Source organism: Mustela nigripes, chromosome 12, assembly GCF_022355385.1.
Source record: "Mustela nigripes isolate SB6536 chromosome 12, MUSNIG.SB6536, whole genome shotgun sequence".
Taxonomy (NCBI): domain Eukaryota; kingdom Metazoa; phylum Chordata; class Mammalia; order Carnivora; family Mustelidae; genus Mustela; species Mustela nigripes.
Window position 1 is genome coordinate 152,595,250 of NC_081568.1, and position 21,040 is coordinate 152,616,289.

The following is a 21,040-nucleotide window of genomic DNA, read 5'->3' on the forward strand; positions in this document are numbered from 1 at the left end:
GTAAGATTGTGGTCCAGTTTCATTCTGCATGTGGCTGTCCAATTTTCCCAGCACCATTTGTTGAAGAGATTGTCCTTTTCCCATTGGATATTCTTGGCTTTTTTTTTTTTTCAAAATTGACTGTATAAATTTGGGTTTATTCTGGGCTCTATGTTCTCTCCCATTGATTTATGTGTTTATTTTTAACCCAAATCTATAGTTTTTAATTATTACTATAGTTTGTAATATAGTTTTAAATTAGCAAGCATGAAACCTCCAACTTCATTCTTTATCTCAAGATCATTTTGGCTATTTGGGGTTTTATATGGTTTCATAAAAATTTTAGGATTATTCTCTTTTGGTACTGAGCCTTCCTTTTTTATCTTACTCAAGGTAAATGTTTGTCAACTTTGTTTTATCTATTTTTTTAAGATATTATTTATTTATTTGACAGACAGAGATCACAAGTAGGCAGAGAGGCAGGCAGAGAGAGAGGCGGAAGCAGGCTCCCTGCAAAGCAGAAAGCCTGAGCCAAGGGCAAAGGCTTAACTTACTAAGCCACCCAGGGTCTACAATTTTGTTTTATCTTTTGCAAAAGCAGGCCTTAGTGTTATTCATTTGTGTTTTATATTGTTTTTCTGCTATTTTTTTCTTTTTCTGCTCTGATCTATGTTATTTCCTTTATTCTGCTAAATTTGAGCTTAGTTTCTTCTTCTTTTTTCAGTTCCATAAAGAGTAAAGTCAGTTACTAATGTTACTAATTCACTTCTTTTCATTTTAGCTTGTAGAACTCCTTTCAGCATTTCTTATAAGAAAAGTCTAATGATAATGAATTCTTTTCCACCTTTGCTTTCTGGGAATGCCTTTATTGTTTGTGGGTTTTTTTTTTTTTTCCCCTTTTGGAAAGATAAATTGTCAGGGTATTCTATGCTAGTTTTTTGTTTGTTTGTTTTGTTTTGTTTTGTTTTCCTTTCTGAAAGATAAATTGTCAGGGTATTCTATGCTAGTTTTTTTTTTTTTTCTTCCTTCTAACAATTTGAATGTGTTGCCTCATTCTCTGCCTTGTAGGAAACCTGCTGAGAACTCTGATGGTAAGTCGAGGTCTGTTATAACATTCTCTCCTTGTCTTTGATTTTTGACAGTTCCCCTTTCTCCACATCCTCTCTAACACACATTATTTCCTGACTTGCTAATTTTGGCGATTCTAACTGGTGTAAGGTGATATTTCAATGTGGTATTGATTTGAATCTCCCTGATGGCCAGTGATGATGAACATTTTTGATGTGTCTGTTAGCCATTTATATGTCTTATGCTGTGTGCTGAAGATGATAAGATTGTTTTGATATAAAATAATTAGTGATCTATAATTTTATGAGCTTATAGGTCCAATTTGTCTCCAGGCTTGGGAAGTTTTCAGTCACTATTTCTATCTTTATTTATTTATTTATTTGAATTTTTTGAACTTTTTTCAGTGTTCCATAATTCATTGTTTATGTACCACACCCAGTGCTCCATGCAATATGTACCCTCCATAATACCCACCACCAGGCTTACCAAACCTCCTACCCCTCTCCCCTCCAAAACCCTCAGATTGTTTCTCAGAGTCCACAGTCTCTCATGGTTTATCTCCCCCTCCAATTTCCCCCAACTCCCTTCTTCTCTCCATCTCCCCATATCCTCCATGTTATTCCTTATGCTCCACAAATAAGTGAATCCATATGATAATTGACTCTCTCTGCTTGAATTATTTCACTCAACATAATCGCTTCCAGTCCTATCCATATTGGTACAAAAGTTGGGTATTTATCTTTTCTGATGGAGATATATTCCATAGTATATATGGACCACATCTTCCTTATTCATTTATCCATTGAAGGGCATCTTGGTTCTTTCCATAGTTTGGTGACCATGGCCATTGCTGCTATGAACATTGGAGTACAGATGGCCCTTCTTTTCACTACATCTGTATCTTTGGGGTAAATACCCAGTAGTACAATTGCAGGGTCATAGGGAAGCTCTATTTTTAATTTCTTGAGGAATATCCACACTGTTTTACAAAGTGGCTGCATCAACTTGCACTCCCACCAACAGTGTAAGAGGGTTCCCTTTCTCCACATCCTCTCCAACACACATTGTTTCCTGACTTGCTAATTTTGGCCATTCTAACTGGTGTAAGGTGATATTTCAATATGGTTGTGATTTGAATCTCCCTGATGGCCAGTGATGATGAACATTTTTTCATGTGTCTGATAGCCATTTATATGTCTTCATTGGAGAAATGTTTGTTCATGATTTCTGCCCATTTTTTGACATGGTTATCTGTTTTGTGTGTGATGAGTTTAAGGAGTTCTCTATAGATCCTGGATATCAGCCCTTTGTATTGTTATTTGTGACTATTCTTCCATTCTGTGCGTTGCCTCTTTGTTTTGTTGACTGTTTTCTTTGCTGTGAAGAAGCTTTTGATCTTGATGAAGTCCCCAAAATTCATTTTCACTTTTTTTTTCCTTTGCCTTTGAAGACATATCTTGAAAGAAGTTGCTGTGGCCAATGTCCTATTAGAAGTCCTAGCAACATAAATCAGACAAGAAGGAGAAATAAAAGGTATTCAAATTGGTAATGAAGAAGTCAAACTCTCTCTTCACAGATGACATGATACTTTATCTGGAAAACCAAAAAGACTCCACCCCCAAACTACTACAACTCATACAGCAATTCAGTAACATGGCAGGATACAAAATCAATTTCAGAAATCAGTCGTTTCTTATACAATAAAAATGAAAATGCAGAAAGGGAAATTAGAGAGTCAATTCAATTTATTATAACAGCAATAGCTATAAGATACCTGGGAATAAACCTAACCAAAGAGGTACAGATCTGTACTCGAGGAACTACAGTACACTCATAAAAGAAATTGAAGAAGACACAAAAAGATGGAAGACCATTCCATGCTCATGGACTGGAAGAATAAACATTGTTAAAATGTCTATACTGCCTAGAGCAATCTATAATTTCAATGCCATTCCAATCAAAATTCCATAGGCATTTTTCAAAGAGCTGGAGCAAACAATTTTAGGATTCTAAAATTCGTATGGAATCTGAAGAGACCCTGAATTGATAAGGAAATGTTGAAAAAGAAAAGCAAAACTGGTGGCATCACATTGCCTGATTTCAAGATTTTCTACAAAGCTGTGATCACCAAGACAGCATGGTACTGGCACAAAAACAGACACATAGACCAGTGGAACAGAGTAGAGCACCAAGATATGGACCCTCAACTCTATGGTCAAATAATCTTCGACAGAGCAGGAAAAAATATCCAGTGGAAAAAAGACAGTCTCTTCAATCAATGGTGCTCAGAAAATTTGGACAGTTATGTGTAGAAGAATGAAACTCAACCATTCTCTTACACTGTACACAAAGATAAACTTGAAATTGGAAAAAGACCTCAACATGAGGCAGGAATCCAATGGAATCCTAGGGGAGAACACAGGCAATTATGTCTTCTTTCTTTATTTTTTAACAATTTTATTTATTTATTCATGAGAGGCAGAGAGAGAGAGAGAGGCAGATGGAGAGAGAAGCAGGTTCCTGTATGAGCAGGGAGCCCAATGCGGGACTTGATCCCAGGACTCCAGGATCATGACCTGAGCTAAAGGCAGATCTTAATTAACTGAGCCACCCAGGCACCCAACCACTATTTGTTTAAACAATTTTTAATTTTTTTTTTAAATTTTGTTTTATTTTTTCAGTGTTCCAAGATTCATTGTTTATGCACTATATCCAGTGCTTCATGCAATACATGCACTCCTTAATACCCACCACCAGGCTCCCCTAACTCCCCACTCTTCTCCCCTACAAAACCCTCAGTTTGTTTCTGAGTCCACAGTCTCTCGTGGTTCATTTCCCCTTCCAATATCCCCCAATTCAGTTTTCCTTCCCTTCTCCTAATGTCCTCCATGTTATTCCTTATGCTGCACAAGTAAGTGAAACCATATGATCATGGACTCTCTCTGCTTGACTTCTTTCACTCAACATAATCTCCAGTCCTGCCAATGTTGATACAAAATTTTTGCTCCCTTCTCTCACTCCTCCTTTTGGAACTCCAGTGATTCTGGTATTGGTTCTTTTGATGGTATCTCATAGATTACATACACTTTGCTCTTTTTCATTATTTTTTTCTCATTCTCTTATGACTGGGTTATTTCTAAGTTTTATCCTCTAACTCACTGATTCTGTCTTCTACCTGATGTTGTCTGTTGTTGATGCTTTCTATTCCATTCTTCATTTTATTCACTGAATTCTTTAGTTCCAGGATTTCTGTTTGTTTGTTTGTTTGTTTGTTTGTTTTAATTATTTCTTTCTCTTCATTATGTTTCTCTTTTAGCTTGTGTATTGTTTTGCTGATTTTGTTGACTTATATGTTAGTGTTCTCTTGTAGCTCACAGTTTCCTCTGAACAACTATACAACAATTTTGAATTCTTTAGTATTTAGATATAAACTATACACATAGTTTATACATTTACATAATTTATTTATTTTTCTTCTCAATGCAGAGCTTGAACTCATGCCCTGAGATCAAGAGTTACATGCTCTACTAACTGAGCCAGTCAGGTTCCCCAGCAGGACTTTATTTTTTGTGTTTGATTATTGCATTATTATTATCAATTTTTGGTGATGTTATATTTTCTTGATTCTTCATGTTTTTGGAGTGTTTCTTTTCCCTTAAATTACATATGGTTTTTGGTTTTGTTTTTATTTGTATATTTTTTTTAAATTTTTTATTATATTATGTTAGTCACCATACAGTAGGTCATTAGTTTTTTTTTTAATTTTTAATTTTTTTAATTTATTTTCAATGTACCAGAATTCATTGTTTATGCACCACACCCAGTGCTCCATACAATACATACCTTCCATAATACCCACCACCATGCTCACCCAACTTCCCGCCCCCTGCCCCTTCAAAACCCTCAGATTGTTTTTGAGAGTCTATAGTCTCTCATGGTTCATCTCCCCCTCCAATTTACCTCAACTCCCTTTCCCTCTCCATATCCCCATATCCTTTGTGTTATTTCTTATGCTCCATTAATACGTGAAACCACAGGTCATTAGTTTTTGTTGTAGTATTCCAAGATTCATTGTTGGCTTTTGTTTTGTTTTGTTTTGTTTTTAACAAGCTTTAGATCACTTTATTTTTCTTGTGTAAAATGACGTGGTGGCCACAGCTGAAGCTTAGGTTCTCTGTAGAGATATTCTGCTGTAGGTCTTCAGAAGATGGTCAATGATATCCTGATAGAGATACTTGGTAAACACTATCCTTGCAGAAGTCAAGAGTGGGATAACTGCAGGTCTTGAAGATCGTATCCAAAGTAGAATTGGCAAAGTTGCCCAGAGTGCCAGTTCAGCCTCTGGCCAGGTGTAGCAGTCATAAATTTCAGCCATCATCATTAGCTTCTTGGGCATAGGGGCTGAGACAATGCCAGTGCCTCTGGGAGCAGAGATGAGATACAGTAACACAGACCCACAACAGCCAGTTACCTTGTACACAACACTGTGGGGCTTGCAGATCTTGTTCCCCCAGTAGCTCAGCTACACAGGACAATGGAAACCTTGGCCAGGAGATGGCCCCACGGATGGCAGTGGCTAACTCCTTGGAGACTTGACACCCAGACTGATGTGTCCATTGTCATCTTTGATGGCAACAAATGCCTTGAACCTGGTCCACTGGCCACCATGGGTCTGCTTTTGCACCAGCAGAATCTTCAAAACCTCATCCTTGAGGGATGCTCCCAGAGAGAAGTCAATGATCTCAGATTCCTTGATGGGCAGGGAGATAAAATATATCTCCTCCAGGACTTGTTCTTCATGTCCTTGACCAGGTGACCTTGGTGAGGGGGATCCACTCCTCATTCTTGGCCTTGTTTCCACAAACTCTGCTGTCTTGGCCCCTGACCCTGGATGCCACTGCAAAAGCCTCCTTGAAAGCCTCCATGGCCTCACATTCCAGGGCCCTCTGACTCTGTGCAGTCTGGCAACACCAGCGTCATATGCCATTTGGTGTTTTCTCAGAGAAGTTCTTTGGAGATTTGTATTGTTCCTTGTATACTTGACTTAGCAGTCATCTCCTCTAATTTTTATTAGCTGTCTTCATGTGAGAAATATTTTGTTGGTCCTACTGATATTTGGGATTTTCTGTAACTTTGTGCAGAGTCATCTGCTCCATACTTCCTATTTCCTTTTGTGGCATGATTCTTAAGCTTTTATGTCTTTTCTCAATCTTCTATCTCAGCAGGATGGCTGCTGGAACGTTCTTTTTGGTTTTCCCAAAGGTGGTGCTATAGGTCAATATTGTGGCTTGTCCCTTGCTCACAACCCTGGCTTGTTTCCTGCATGAACTTCTGTCTAGCCAACCTTACTCTTATTGCCATTCTCAGAAGCTGGTTGCAGAGTAGGCAGAGGTGTGGGTCTGGTGCTCAGGACATTAGGGGTGTTTTCGAAAAATTGGGAAGAATCCTTGGGTGAGGTTTTTCTATCAGCTTATGGATAGGCTTCCTGCTGAAGCCTAGAATGCAGCCAGCAGGACCCATGTCAGTTTAATGCCCTCTTAATGTTCTGATACTCTTATCTGCCTGGTTCCTGATCTGTCTATTCCCAGCCCTCATTTTTACACACTGGTTACTGTGGGGGACAGATGCCTTTCTTCAGCATTGTTCCACATAGCTGTTCAAGTGGGTACTTGCTCATTGTTATCCCTTCCCCACTGTGGAAGGATTCCTGGTCTCTTCTTTTTTCACACTATACAACCAAGGTTGGGTTTGTGGAGTAATACTTGCAAAGTTCCTCTTACCAACTCTAAATTCAAGTTCTCATGGCTTTTGCTCTCTTGGAGTATTGGAACTTCTCTAGAAACCTGAAATTCTATAAATTCGCACTCATCCATGGTTATCTGTCCAATTCAGTGTATCACAGGTGACGTGGCTGAAAATGTTGGGTAGGTTTGCAGTTACACAGTCTACTCCCAGATCTGTCTCCCTTTTACCTGATGCACAAGGGATGAGACTCCTCCTGGGTCCCTGGCCTATGAGGCTAGATCCCACAACTTCCACACAGGCATTTTTGTTCATAAATACCCAACTTTTGATGTTAATGGTGGACAAAACAAGGAACATCTTATACCAACATGATCCTACAAGACAATATTAATTGTAGTCATCATGCTGAATATTTGATCTCCAGAACTTATTCATCTTGTAATTAAAACTGTACCTTTTGACCAACATTTCACTATTTCTTCCTCCCCCCTGTCAAATATCATTTTATCCTCTGCTTCTATATATTGTATTATTTTAGATTCCACATATAAGTGAGATAATGCAATATATGTTTTACTGTGTCTGGATTATTTCACTTAGCATGACATGTTCTATGTTGTAACATCCATGTTGTTACAATTGGCAGGATTTCCCTTTATTTTAAGGCCATATAATATTCCACTGTGTATGTTTTTTTTAATTTAATTTTTTTGAATTTAATGTAATTTTTTCAGTATTCCAAGATTCATTGTTTATGCATTATACCCAGTGCTCCATGCAATACAGGCCCTCCTTAATACCCACCACCAGGCTCTCCTAATCCCCAATCCCCACCCCCCAAACCCTCAGTTTGTTTCTCAGAGTCCACAGTCTCTCATGGTTCCTCTTCCCCTCTGATTTCCCACAACTCACTTATCCTCTCCTTCACCCAATGTCCTCTGTGTCATTCCTTATGCTCCACCAGTAAGTGAAACCATGTGATAATCAACTCTCTGCTCGACTCATTTCACGTAGCATAATCTCTTCCAGTCCCATCCACATTGATACAAAATTTGAGTATTCATCCTTTCTGATGGAGGCATAATATTCCATTGTATATTTGGACCATATTTTTATTCATTCATCTGTTGAAGGGCGTCTTGTCTCTTTTCACAGTTTGGAGACGGTGGCCATTGTTGCTATGAACACTGGGGTCCAGGTTGCCCTTCTTTTCAATGCATCTGTATTTTGGGGGTAAATACTTAGTTCCACTGTGTACATTAATCACATTTCCTTTCTTAATTTTTTCACTGGGTGGTTTCTATACCTTAGTTACCATGAGTAATCCTACAATGATCATAAGATTGAAGATATTTCTTCCAGGTAATGATCTTATTTTCTTTAGATATGTACTCAATTCAGTTAACTTGATGAATCATATGATAGTATATTTTTAGTTTTTTGAGGAAGCTTCATATTGTTTTCTATTTTTCTAAGTTTTTATTTAAATTTCTAGTTAGTTAATGTTCAGTGTAATATTAGTTTCAGGTGTAGAATTTAGTGATTGAATACTTTCATACAACACTGAATTCTCATCACAACCGGTGCACTCCTTAATCCTCATCACCAATTTAACCCATCCCTCCACCAACCTCCCCTCTTTGTGACTTTGAGTTTGTCCTCTATAGTTCAGAAGCTGTTTCTAAACTTTTTAGTGTTTTCCATAATGGCTGTACCAATTTAGCAACCCACCAACTGTGCAAGGATTGTCTTTTCTCCACAGCCTAGTTAATGCATGTTATCCCTTATAATCTCTATAGTATCCATCCAAATAGTTGTGAGGTAATATTTCATTGTGCTTTTTATATGTATTTTGATGATTAGTGATGTTTAATATCTTTTTGTGTGCCTGTTTGCCATTTGTATGTCTTCTTTTGGTATGAGGGCAATGCTGGCCTCATAAAAATTAGTTTAGAATACTGTTATGCTGAAAATAAATTAAAAAATAAATTAAAAAATATTAGTTTAGAAATGCTCCCTATTTTGTTTTGGGGAAAATTTTAAGAAAACTTGGTGCAAATAAACCTTTGAATGTTTGCAAGTATTCATCTGGGAACTCATCTGGTCCTTGGATTTTCTTTTTGGAAGGTTTTTGATTACTGAATCTATTGCCTTCATTACTGATCTATTCAAGCTTTCCATTTCTTCTTGATTCAGTCTTAGTGGAGTGTGTGCTTCTAATAATTTATTATTTTCTTCTAGGCCATTGATTTTTGGGGCTTATAGTTGTTCATAATTATGTGTTATAATCTTTTTAAAAAATTCTGAACCTTTCATAATAACGTATCCTCTTTCATTTCTGATTTTATTTATTTGCACCTTTTGTTTTTTTTCCTTTGTTAATATATTATTTTTATTTTCTATTTGATATATTCCTTCTATAATATTTATTATTTCCTTTCTTTCTAGTAACTCTGGGTTTAGTTCTTCTTTTTCTAGTATCATTAACCATGAAGTTTTAACTATGAAGTTTTTGTTTATTCGAGATCTTTTTAAAAAATACATATATATATATATTTGTATGTATGTATATATATATATATATGTATTTTTTTAAATACATTTATTTATTTTTTATATATAATTGCAATGAACTTTCCTCTTAGAACTGCCTTTGTTCATCTGGTAAGTTTTGGCATGTTGTCTGTATCAGTCAGACAACTGGGCTGCTATAACAAAATACCAGAGATGGGGTAACTTATAAGACACACATTTACTTCTCACACGTCTGACTGTTGGAAGTCTGAGGTCAGCGTGCCAGCATGGGTTGATTGAGGGCACTCTTCTGGCTGCAGACTTCTCATTGTGTCCTCACATGGCAGAAAGGACTGGGGAGCTCTATGAGGTCTCCTGTTTGTGGAGATTCCACTATCATGAGTTAACATCTCCCAACATCTACACCTCCTAATATCATCATGTTGTGGGGACAGGAATTCAACATATGAATTGTGGAGGAACACACTGGCTAAACTGGAAAATAAACTCAAAATGGATGAAATTCCTAAATGTGAGATAGGAAACCATCAAAATCCTGGAGGTGAGCAGACAGCAACCTCTGTTCTCCACCAATAACTTCTTACTGGACATGTCACTGGAGGCAAGGGAAATGAAGCAGAAATGAACTATTGGGACTTCATCAAGATAAAAAGCTTCTGCACAGCAAAGGAAACAGTCAACAAAACTAAAAGGCAACCTGTAGAATAGAAGAAGATATTTACAAATGACATATCAGATAAAGGGAAATCAAAAGAGAATTAAAAAAATACCTTCAGACAAATGAAAATGAAAACAATGTTATGGTCTGTTTGTTTTGTGTTTCTTCCCTCCAAAAGAAAAAAAAAAAATCTAATGTTGAAGGCTAATGCCCAATGTGATTACAGTAGGAGGTGGGAATTTGGGGGTTTTCAGTTATTTTAAAATATTTTTGTTCCCCTGTGTTGCTCAAATTTCTTAAGCAAGGAGCACCTGGGTGGCTCGGTGGGTTAAGCCTCTGCCTTAAGCTTAGTCATGATCTCAGGGTCCTGGGATAGAGCCCTGTGTCAGGCTCTCTGCTCAGTAGGGAGCCTGCTTCCCCCTCTCCCTTTCTGCCTCTCTGCCTACTTGTGATCTCTGTCTTTCAAATAAATAAATAAAATATATTTTTAAAGATCCTATTTTTTTAATATTTTATTTATTTATTTGACAGACAGAGATCACAAGTAGTCAGAGAATCAGAAAGGGAGAGAGAGGAGGAAGCAGACTCTCTGCTGAGCAGAGAGCCCGATATGGGGCTGGATCCCAGGACCCTGGGATCATGACCTGAGCCAAAGGCAGAGGCTTTAACCCACTGAGCCACCCGGGCGCCCCCAAAAAACCCTAAACTTCTTAAGTGGACTACTCAGCTCTCTTGGAGTTGTATTTGTGGTTAGCTGATTGTTGATATTTGTGGAAGGACCGCGTTTGGTTCTCCTATGCAGCAGTCCTGGGATACCACTTGGCTTTGCCTTGCTCATTTGGATTAATTAGTTGTTTTTAGTGCTATTATGTAAGAGTTATTTATGTATACTGGATACAAGATACCTAATATATTGCAAATATTCTCCCCAATGACTGGCTTGTACTTTCATTCTCTTAATGGGATCTTTTACTGAATGAAAGTTTTAATGTGGATAAAGCACAATTTGTTAAGATTTTTATAGACTGTACTTTTGATATCAAGTGTAGGAACTTTCTGTATAATATGTGATCTATTTTTATTTTGAGTTTTTGACCCATTACTTTTGCATAAGCTTTGTGTGACTTAAATGGATTTCTTTCTTTCTTTCTTTTTTTTTTTTTTTTTTTTGGCAATTGATGTCCAGTTCTTACAGCAACTATTGTGGAAAAGGCTAATTTTTCTCCATTGATCTGTTTTTGCATTTTTGTGAAAGATCAGTCAGGCATGTTTTATGTCAGCTTATTTCTAGGTTTTCTAATGTGTCCTATTGATCTCTGTGTTTATCCCTTCTCTAATAATTCCTACATTTGGTTACTATACCTTTAATAAATCTTGATATGATGTAGAATGATTCTTCCCTTTTTATTTTTCATTTTTTTTCCAAATTGTTTTGGTGTTTTATCTTTCTAGTTTAAGGACTACATCCAAAGACAACACTGAAAGAGTGAAGAGGAATGCCACAAATTAGATAAAAATATTTGTATTACACATAACTGGCAAAGAGCCAATAGGCAGAACACATTAAAAACTTCTACAAATGGGTTGAGTGGGTGGCTCAATCTGATTCTTCATTTTGGCTCAGGTCACGATCTCAGGGTCATAGGACTGAGCCCCTGCATCAGGCTCCATGCTTTAGCATGGACTCTGCTTGAGACTCTCTATTCCTTTCCCTCTGACTCCCACACTCTCTCTCTAAAACAATATTCTACAAATGGATAAGGAAACAGAAAAGTAACAATTCAACAGAAGACTGGACCAGTACGAGTGTACTTAAAGGGACACTTGGTAAAAGAAGATGTACAAATAGTGAGTATACGAGGTGTCCTACTCATTAGTAATCAGTAATATGCACCTTAAAATACAGTGAGGTATCACTAACATGTCTGAGATCTAAAATTTAAGCCTTGATAAATTACACACTAGGGGAGACATTGAGCACAGTAACTCCACTCACCACTGATGGGAATATGATTGATATTTTGGAAAATATTTCTGAAAAACTTTTGGACATTTTTCTCATTAAATTCAAACATACACATTTTCTAAGATCATAGTTTTCTCTTAGGTGTATATTTATCAAGTGTAAGTGCACATCTATACCAAAAGATGTACAATAATACCCATAGCCTTCATATCTAAACCCATAACAGTCTCAGACAGAAAGCAATCTGATAACTATCCATAAGTGAACAAATGAAGTGTGATGTATTCATAAAATGGACACTGTATGCAATGAAAATGGATAAAAGCAAAATTGAGCAAACTAATATAGAAATAAAATATATATTTAATGTATGATTACACATATTAAATTAAAAAAAAACTAGTCTATAGAGTCAGAGCAGATAAGCTTTATCTTTGAAGAGGTGGAAGGGAACAGTTCATGGGGGCTTTGGGGTGCTGGAAATTTCTTTTTCTTCCTTCCTTCCTTTGGATGGTTACATAGGTGTGTCTACTTTCTTTATATATTCTTTTAAGATTTATTGATTGATTTATTGATTGATTTGTCAGACATCACATGTAGGCAGAGAGGCAGGCAGAGAGAGAGAGGAGGAAACAGGCTCCCTGCTGAGCAGAAAGCCTGATGCAGGGCTCAATCCCAGGACCCTGGGATCATGATCTGAGCTGTAGGCAGAGGCTTTAACCCACTGAGCTACCCAGGCACCCCATCTACTTTCTAATATAAGCATATTTCTCTATATATGATACATTCTAATGAAAACTATAAATACAGGCTTTCAAATACATGCCACCTCTATTTCCTTATACACTCTCCCAAGAGAACCTAGGAACATTGAATGAAACATAAAATAGGTGGGAGGCAGATGTAATTTGGGGGGTGAATTGAGTCAGAATGGTATTACAGAGACAAATAAGATGCAAAAGAGTACGATTGCCAATAACTACAAAGTCAATGTTTATGAACTACTGATGAGTCATCAAAGAAAATCATACTCCATTCTAATTTCTAGACACCATCTTGGATGTCATTTTCCAAGTCCAGCTTTGAACTTGGGGCCTCCTCAGTGAACACCATATGACAGAATGTGTAGCCCCGTCCACTTTTACTACCTTTTTGTTTCTGAAGAAATGTGAAGACTAGAGCACAAAATAGTTTAGTAGTGATTTACAACTGATGTCTATGGGTTTGTCCCTATATGTGAGCATTGGGAGAAATATTTTATTATTTCACTTTTCTTTAAGATTTATTTATATATTTGAGATATCAGAGGGAGAGATGGAGGAAGAGGGAGAGAAAGAACCTTAAGCAGCCTCCCCATTGACTGTGGAATCCAGCATGGGGCTGGATCTCACAACCCTGAGATCACGACCTGAGCTGAAACCAAGAGTTGGATGCTAATTGACTGAATAACCCAAGTGTCCCTATGAGAAACATTTTACATGGAATTATTATCATCATTCATTTCATCATCACAGCAATCACTTGAATTGTATTTTATTAATTTTTCCATTTTACTGTTAAATAAAGAAGCTTGAGGAAGTGAGACAGCTTGTCAAAATTATGAAGCTATTGAAAAGGAAAGTTGGAATTGAAACCCCATCTGGTCTTTCCTGAAGCTTTTATTGCAAAGCAAATAAAAATTGTTGGCTAATTTAGCTGTTTCACATATTTTTCACTTAAAGATATTCTATTCTGAGTGAGCGATCTTCTGTGACCTTTTCCTGATTACCTTCCCTCTCAACTAACCAAGTTTTCCAGGTAGAGGCATGAGGTAATGTTGATTATTCTCTTTGTGAGTTCCTTCAAAATCTTCCTCTTTTCAGAAGCATCTCAAGAAAAGGAAGTCAGTAGAAGCATTTATAGTTCATTGTATTAATTGATGTCATTAAAATCTTCCCTGAGACATTGATAGGAAACTTTGAACTTAGAGTTGATAAAAATACACTCTGTACTTCAAACCACACAGAAATCTCACATGGATGATAAAATTTCCCAAGACAATCTGATTAATTGATCCAAGTAAAATCTTTCTTTATGGTATAATATCTTTAGATTATTACTCAAACATAAACTCATTTAAAGGAGACTTTAAGGATAAAGATATATAGGCATAGAGCAATGGTTCTCAGACTAGCCATGTATGGACATCACCTGGAGGGTCTATGAAAACACAGATTGTTGAGCCCCACTCAGAATTTCTGTTTCAGCAACTCTAAAATGCAGCTCACAAATTTGGAATTTTATCAGTCAAGTTGCAGGATACAAAATCAACCTATAGAAGTCAGTTGCAGTTCTACATACCAACAATAAAATACTTCAAAAATAAATAAAACAACCCCATTTACAATAGCACTAACAATAATAAAATACAGAAGAATAAATTTAACCAAGAAAGTGAAAGATCTGTATACCAAAACTATAAGACTTTAATAAAAGAAATTGAAAAGTTACATATAAATGAAAAGATACTCCATGGTATCTTTCATGGTTCATGGATTAGAACAATTAATACTGTTCAAATGTTCATACTATCCAAAACCATCCATAGATTTAATGCAATCCCAATCAATTGGAATTCCAATGGGATTTTATATGAAGAGAACAAGCAATCCTAAAATTTAAATGGGAGCACAAAAGACCGTGAATAGCCAAAACAATCTTTTTTTTTTATTTTTTATTTTTTATAAACATATATTTTTATCCCCAGGGGTACAGGTCTGTGAATCGCCAGGTTACACACTTCACAGCACTCACCAAAGCACATACCCTCCCCAATGTCCATAACCCCACCCCCCTTCTCCCACCCCCCCGCCAGCAACCCTCAATTTGTTTTGTGAGATTAAGAGTCACTTATGGTTTGTCTCCCTCCCAATCCCATCTTGTTTCATTGATTCTTCTTCTACCCACTTAAGCCCCCATGTTGCATCACCACTTCCTCATATCAGGGAGATCATATGATAGTTGTCTTTCTCTGCTTGACTTATTTCGCTAAGCATGATATGCTCTAGTTCCATCCACGTTGTCGCAAATAGAAAGATTTCATTTCTTTTGATTAGCCAAAACAATCTTAAGAAATAGGAACAAAGGTGGAGCCATCACAGTTGCTGACTGTAGACTATATTAATAAAAATGGTCTGGCACTTTCATAAAAATAGAAACAAAGGCAGTTGAATATAAACAAGAGCCCAGAAATAAATGTTTGCATATACATTTAACTGATGGTTGAAAAAAGAGTAAAGAATATTCAGTAGGGGCTCAAAATAATTTCTTCAATAATGGTGTTGGGAAAAGTGGGTAATCATATACAAAACAATGGGTTTTGATCCCTAACTTACACCATTTAGAAAAAACAGCTTGAGGGGCACCTGGGTGGCTCAGTGGGTTAAAGCCTCTGCCTTTGGCTCAGGTCATTATCTTGGGGTCCTGGGATCGAGCCCTGCATCGGGATCCTGCTTCTTCCTCTCTCTCTGCCTGCCTCTCTGACTACTAGTGATCTCTGTCTGTCAAATAAAAGGATAAAATCTTAAAAAAAAGAAAGAAAGAAACAGCTTAACATGGATTAAAGACATAAAATGTAAGACCTGACGTTTTAAAACTTTTATGAGAAAACAGGAAAAATGCTCTTTGATATTGTTCTTGACAATAAAATTTTTGGATATGTCACTTGAAAGGACTGGGGTTCCTGGGTAATTCAGTTTGTTAAGTACCTGTCTTCAGCTCAGAGCATGATCTCAGGGTCCTGGGATGGAGTCCAACACCAGGCTCCCTGCTCAGTGAGGAGTCTGCTTCTCTCTCTCCCTCTGCCCCTCCTTCTGCTTGTGCTCTGTCTCTGTCTTTCTCACAAATAAACAAATAAAATCTTAAAAAAAAAAAAAAAGAAAGCATAAGTAACAAAGGCAAAATCAACAAGTGGGACTACCTGAAACTAAAAAGCCTCTTCACAGCAAATGAAACAATTGACAAAATGAAAAGGGAATCTATAGAATGGGGAAAAAATATTTGCAAACCATATATTTGATAAGGGGTTAATATCCAAAATGTATAAGGATTTCATACAACTAAACAACAACAAACCCCCTAAAAACACTCCCCCCAACCCAAAAACAAAAACCAAAAAATAAACAAAAAGCCAAATAACCTGTTTAAAATATGCACAGAGGGCCTGAATAGACATTTTTCCAAAGAAGACATTCAGATGACCAACAGGTACATTAAAAGGTGTTCAACATCACTGATTATCAGGGAAATGCAAATCAAAACCAAAATGAGATACCATCTCACACCTGTAACAATGGCCAAAATCACAGAGATAAGAGATAAAAAGTATTGGCAAGGACGTGGAGAAAAGGGAACCCTCCCTCATACTCTGTTGTAGGAATGCCAACTGGTTCAGTTGCTATGGAAAATAGTGTACAGTTTAAAAAAAATTAAAAAGAATAGAATTACCATGTTGTCCATTAATCCCATATTTGTGTGCATATCTGAAGGAAATTAAATTACTAACTTGAAGAGAAATCTGCATGGTCATGGTTATTTTAGCTTTATTCAAAATATACAATACATGAAAACAACCTAAGTGTCCATCAGCAGATGAATGGCATATATATATGGAACACAATATATATTCTATTCAATAATATTCCATTATGTAATGTATACACAATATTCCATTATTACACAGCCATTAGAAAGAAGGAAATTCTGCCAATGTGACAACATGGATGGGCCCTTGAGAACATGAAATAAATTAGGCAAGGAAAGACAAACAATGTATGCTCTCATTTATATGTGGAATCTAAAAAGCAACAACAACAAAAGCCATACTCATAGAGACAGAGAAAAAGCAAGGGGCTGGGGGTGAGGTGGGGGAAAAGGATATTGGCCAAAGGGTCCAAACTTTCAGTTAAAAGATGAGTAAGTTCTGGGCTTTAATATAAACCACAATGACTATAGTTTACAAAACTGTATTATACTTTAAAGATGCTAAATGTTCTTACCACACATATGTACAAAAAGTTAATTATATGGGATGATGGAGGGACTAGTCAACCCCATTGTGTTCATCATTTCACAATGTATGTTAAATCATCATGATGTGCACCTTAAACTTAGTCAATGCTATATCTCAGTTGTATCTCAATAAAGCTGGAAGAAACGAAGATCCAGGTAATAGGGAGAAAAGAAAAAGAATTTGGAATTCTAACAAATTATCAGGTTAGCAGATGATGTTGATCCTAGGACTACATTTCAGGAATTGCTGGCCTGCAGATTATAACCATTTGCACATGTTCTGTGTTTTCCTACAAGGAGAGTCAGGGTCAAACGTAGGGGCCACATATCAGTCAGCTCTCTGATTTTTTCTTTGTCTCAGTATTGTTATTACTGCTCAAGGATCAGATAATTTCTAAAATTCCTGTAAGTTCTAAATATGTATAGGGTTGTGCTTTTAAGAATTTTATATTCTTTAATGGAATCCTAAGTACTTAATTGCCAAGATCTCACATATATACCCAAACTGACACAAATGGAAGCAGTCACAAATGCATGTATCCAAACACCAAGATGCAGACTTCATAATATTAAGAAGATGCATTAACAATTATAATACTATATCAAAATTGTTGGTGTCCAAATTTAAGTTATTTTTAATGAATCTCAATCTATTTCTAAGTAGATAAAAGATACTAACATATGCTAAGAGTTGTGGATTCTTCTAGAATGTTTGGGAGGTCTGCAGGAGGCAAGAAAAGGCAATTTATCCCTGGAAAGACATTAAGCACAGTGACTATGGCCAGGAGAGGGGTAGACATTGTAGACTATGGCCAGGAGAGGGGTAGACATTGTTGCATCACTTGCTAGACTGGACTGGCTAAACAACAGCCTCACTATATGGCACCATGCAGGTAGAAGCTTTAGTATACACTGGGTGTTGAAGAAGGAAAAGTGAAGTTTCCCTTGGCATCTCAATATGGCAATGACTGACCTCAGACTTTCCTACATGTTTTCCCTTATTCCATTCTTTCCCATGATGGAGGGTACAGATTCAACTATTTGGGGTTCCTTGTCTCCCTAGAGTTTCATGGTTTTAATTTTGTGAATCCAGGACCAAATGAAGAAATTGATCTGCTTTTATTTTTACATGAAACCCAGAAACCCATTCTCTTTTCATGGAAACCTGAGTCCCTTGTTTGGTAACTTTCCATGATGCTTCCCTGGGGCCTTTCTACATGAGGGAGTGGGTCAACCTCTGGATGAGAACACCAGTCCCTAATGTCCTAGCTCCGTAAACAAACTCTTATCTGTCCCAAGGCCCCAGACTATTCCAAATTCCCAAGGGGACAGGATATTACATTGCCTTTTCATCCCCTTGAGTACCAATAAAATGACACTTAGGTAAATTTTTTAAAATTTATTTTTTATTTATTTTCAGCATAACAGTATTCATTATTTTTGCTTATGTAAATTCTTAAAGCCCTTAGAATATATGCTTTCCTTTCTCCCTGGGTGTCACCAATCGTTTTCTTAGCCCTAGGGTACCTGTATATATGTGTGTGACATAAAGCATGCTGATTTGAAATGTGGCACTCTGCCACTTCCCTCCTGAGCTACAGAGGAAATGCTAACTCAGGCTGGTCAAGAGAACTTCAGACCATTGTTAGATATTCATCATGCTGTGCCACTTAAAGATTCATTACCATTTTTATGGGGTAGACCTTACTTCTGTGCTCAATCCTTCATCAGAGTTTTTGTTGGAATTTCTTCTGGAAGACCCAGAAACTAAATGGGAGCAGAATTAGTTGCCTTCTCCCCAAGAAAACTCCTGATGGATCTTTGGAATTGAAGTAAGGAGGGCTGACAAAATTGGGAAAAACAAGAGTGAAGATGTGGATAGGAGCTTTGTGGTAGCAATGAGTTTCATTTCTGTATATTTGGTCCCTTGTGTGAGGATATATGATTGTCTTGTGTGTTAGTTCTATTAATGTTTGTGTCTGTTGGAGAAATTAAATACATTTTCTCATTGCCACTTGGCACATTAACTCCAGTTTGGAATAGAGTTACTGCATCAATTCAGAAATGATTGAATGCACCAAAATTGAACAAAGTTGATCTATGGCAAGTAGAAAGGAGAGAGTGTATTCTACTTGCTTCCCCATTCCTAGCTGGGCCAATCTTAAGCCATCCCCTGACTTGATGCACACACATCATATCATTCTTTCTGATTTCCCAATGAACAGAACACCTAAGTGTCATTCTGTTTTGGCACAGTGACCAAACAATCATGGCAAATTTCCCCAGCAATGCTGAGAATGATACAAACTTTTCTCCATAATGATGGACTTTAGTGTTAGGCCTTTGTTATTAAGCCTATGTGCAGGTTAGCAGAAGAAGCAGGAGGAAATGACCACCTTTAAACAAGTTTAAAATGATAAGAACAGGCGAGAGATGCGTAGTGGGAACTTTGAGTTAATGGGTAGTACTGGCATTATGGACCTCCCTAATACCGAAATCCTAATAGTTGGCCTACCCAAATTGCAGGGATGCTGTGACAATGGCTCAGAACTGTAAGTGGAGAAGATCTGGGTAACATCTGACCTATTGTAAATGTGGAAAGAATGATGGCTTTTAGGATGTGCTGTGTATCTGAAGCAGACAAAAAATAGCTCTACTGCTTGGAATGAAGTCCCACTCAGCGCTCACAGAATATCATTCAGGAAATTCTCCTCTGAGCATTGGTGAAGAGTCAGAGAATCAAGCCCAATGCATCAACCCAGCTTCAGACCTTCACGCCAGAGCCATCAAAACTGGTGTAGACTTGTAATGTCATGTGACTACAGGTTTAGCTCTATCCTGTTTCAGTTTTCATTTTCAGCAGCTCCATTCCTTTCAATTTCATAGTTTAGACTAGAGAGGTGAGCTAAAGCATATAAAAAAATATGGTACTTTATGCTTAAAATACCTTTTAGGGGAGAAATACCTGTAGGATGACATAGAGGACAGCCTCTGGATACTGGACATGAAATTGAGCATTGGTTCACCTTGCAATGAAGGAATAGCAAAATGAGAAATGTCACCTATTTTCTCAGCAATTTTGCTAAGTCAGGCTCTCAGTGATGCATGTTGCTAAGCAATTGGTGTTGAGCTTCTCTTTGCCACTCCTTGGAACCTCTTGAGCTTAGAAAAAAGCCGTGGCAGGTATGTGGATACAGACATGCAAGTGATTCTTCCCAGCCAACACCAGTAGAATGTGTGTGGGAATGTCTCTTTGAGTACTCTGTTCATACAGTGAGGTCACACAATCTGGTTCTTGGGTGGCTGCTTCTCATCATTTTCTGCCCCCTTCTGTGTCTTCAAGGGGCTTTATTGGGGGTTCTATGCCTAGAGTAATAATTGGGAACTTGTGGAATTCCTGTGTGCAGTCCCAGCTGGGTAGAGTTCATAAATTCTTCACAGTCAGGCTAGACAGGAGCTTACATCAGCCACACAGAGACACACACCTCAGAAGGTTTCTGTACTCTTATTTCCACAGCTTCCTTCTTGCATGTTGTACAAAGCTATTTCTTAATGGCTACTGGCATTTGCCATCCCCATGGCTGAGACAAGCCCGGTGAACTCTAGAGCTACAGGGTGAACACCAGTAAAGTGGGAAACATGTACAGCTGAAAATGTTCAGGGCCTGTGCTGATACCACCAGTCCTGTAGAGATGTGAGGGGACTTGAGAGGTTTTAGCTTCCTTTACAGCACGCACCAGGAAAAGCTAAAGCATAGAGAGAGAAACTGAGTATCAGGATATACATGTGTAGAAGTGCCTTTTACAGAGGCAGAGTACAGTTTATAATCTAGACTCTCTGATAGTGAGTGTCAAATCTTATTGGATTTAATTTCAATAAAATTATGTGTTGTTAAGGAATTGTGTGACATTCATATTTGTGAACTCCCTGAATATCATCCATGAATTTGATTATTTGTGTCTGTGCAAGTACTACTTTCTCTTCTGGAAATATATTTTGCTTAATCTGCCACATGTAAAATTGTCACCAGTGTTTTGGAA

The 21,040-nt window shown here is 37.3% G+C and overlaps 1 pseudogene; it reads right to left on the reverse strand.

Moving 5' to 3' along the window:
• Positions 1–5,164: 5,164 nt before the first annotated feature.
• On the reverse strand, positions 5,165–6,027 carry LOC132028144 (small ribosomal subunit protein uS5-like; annotated as a pseudogene).
• Positions 6,028–21,040: the final 15,013 nt, after the last annotated feature.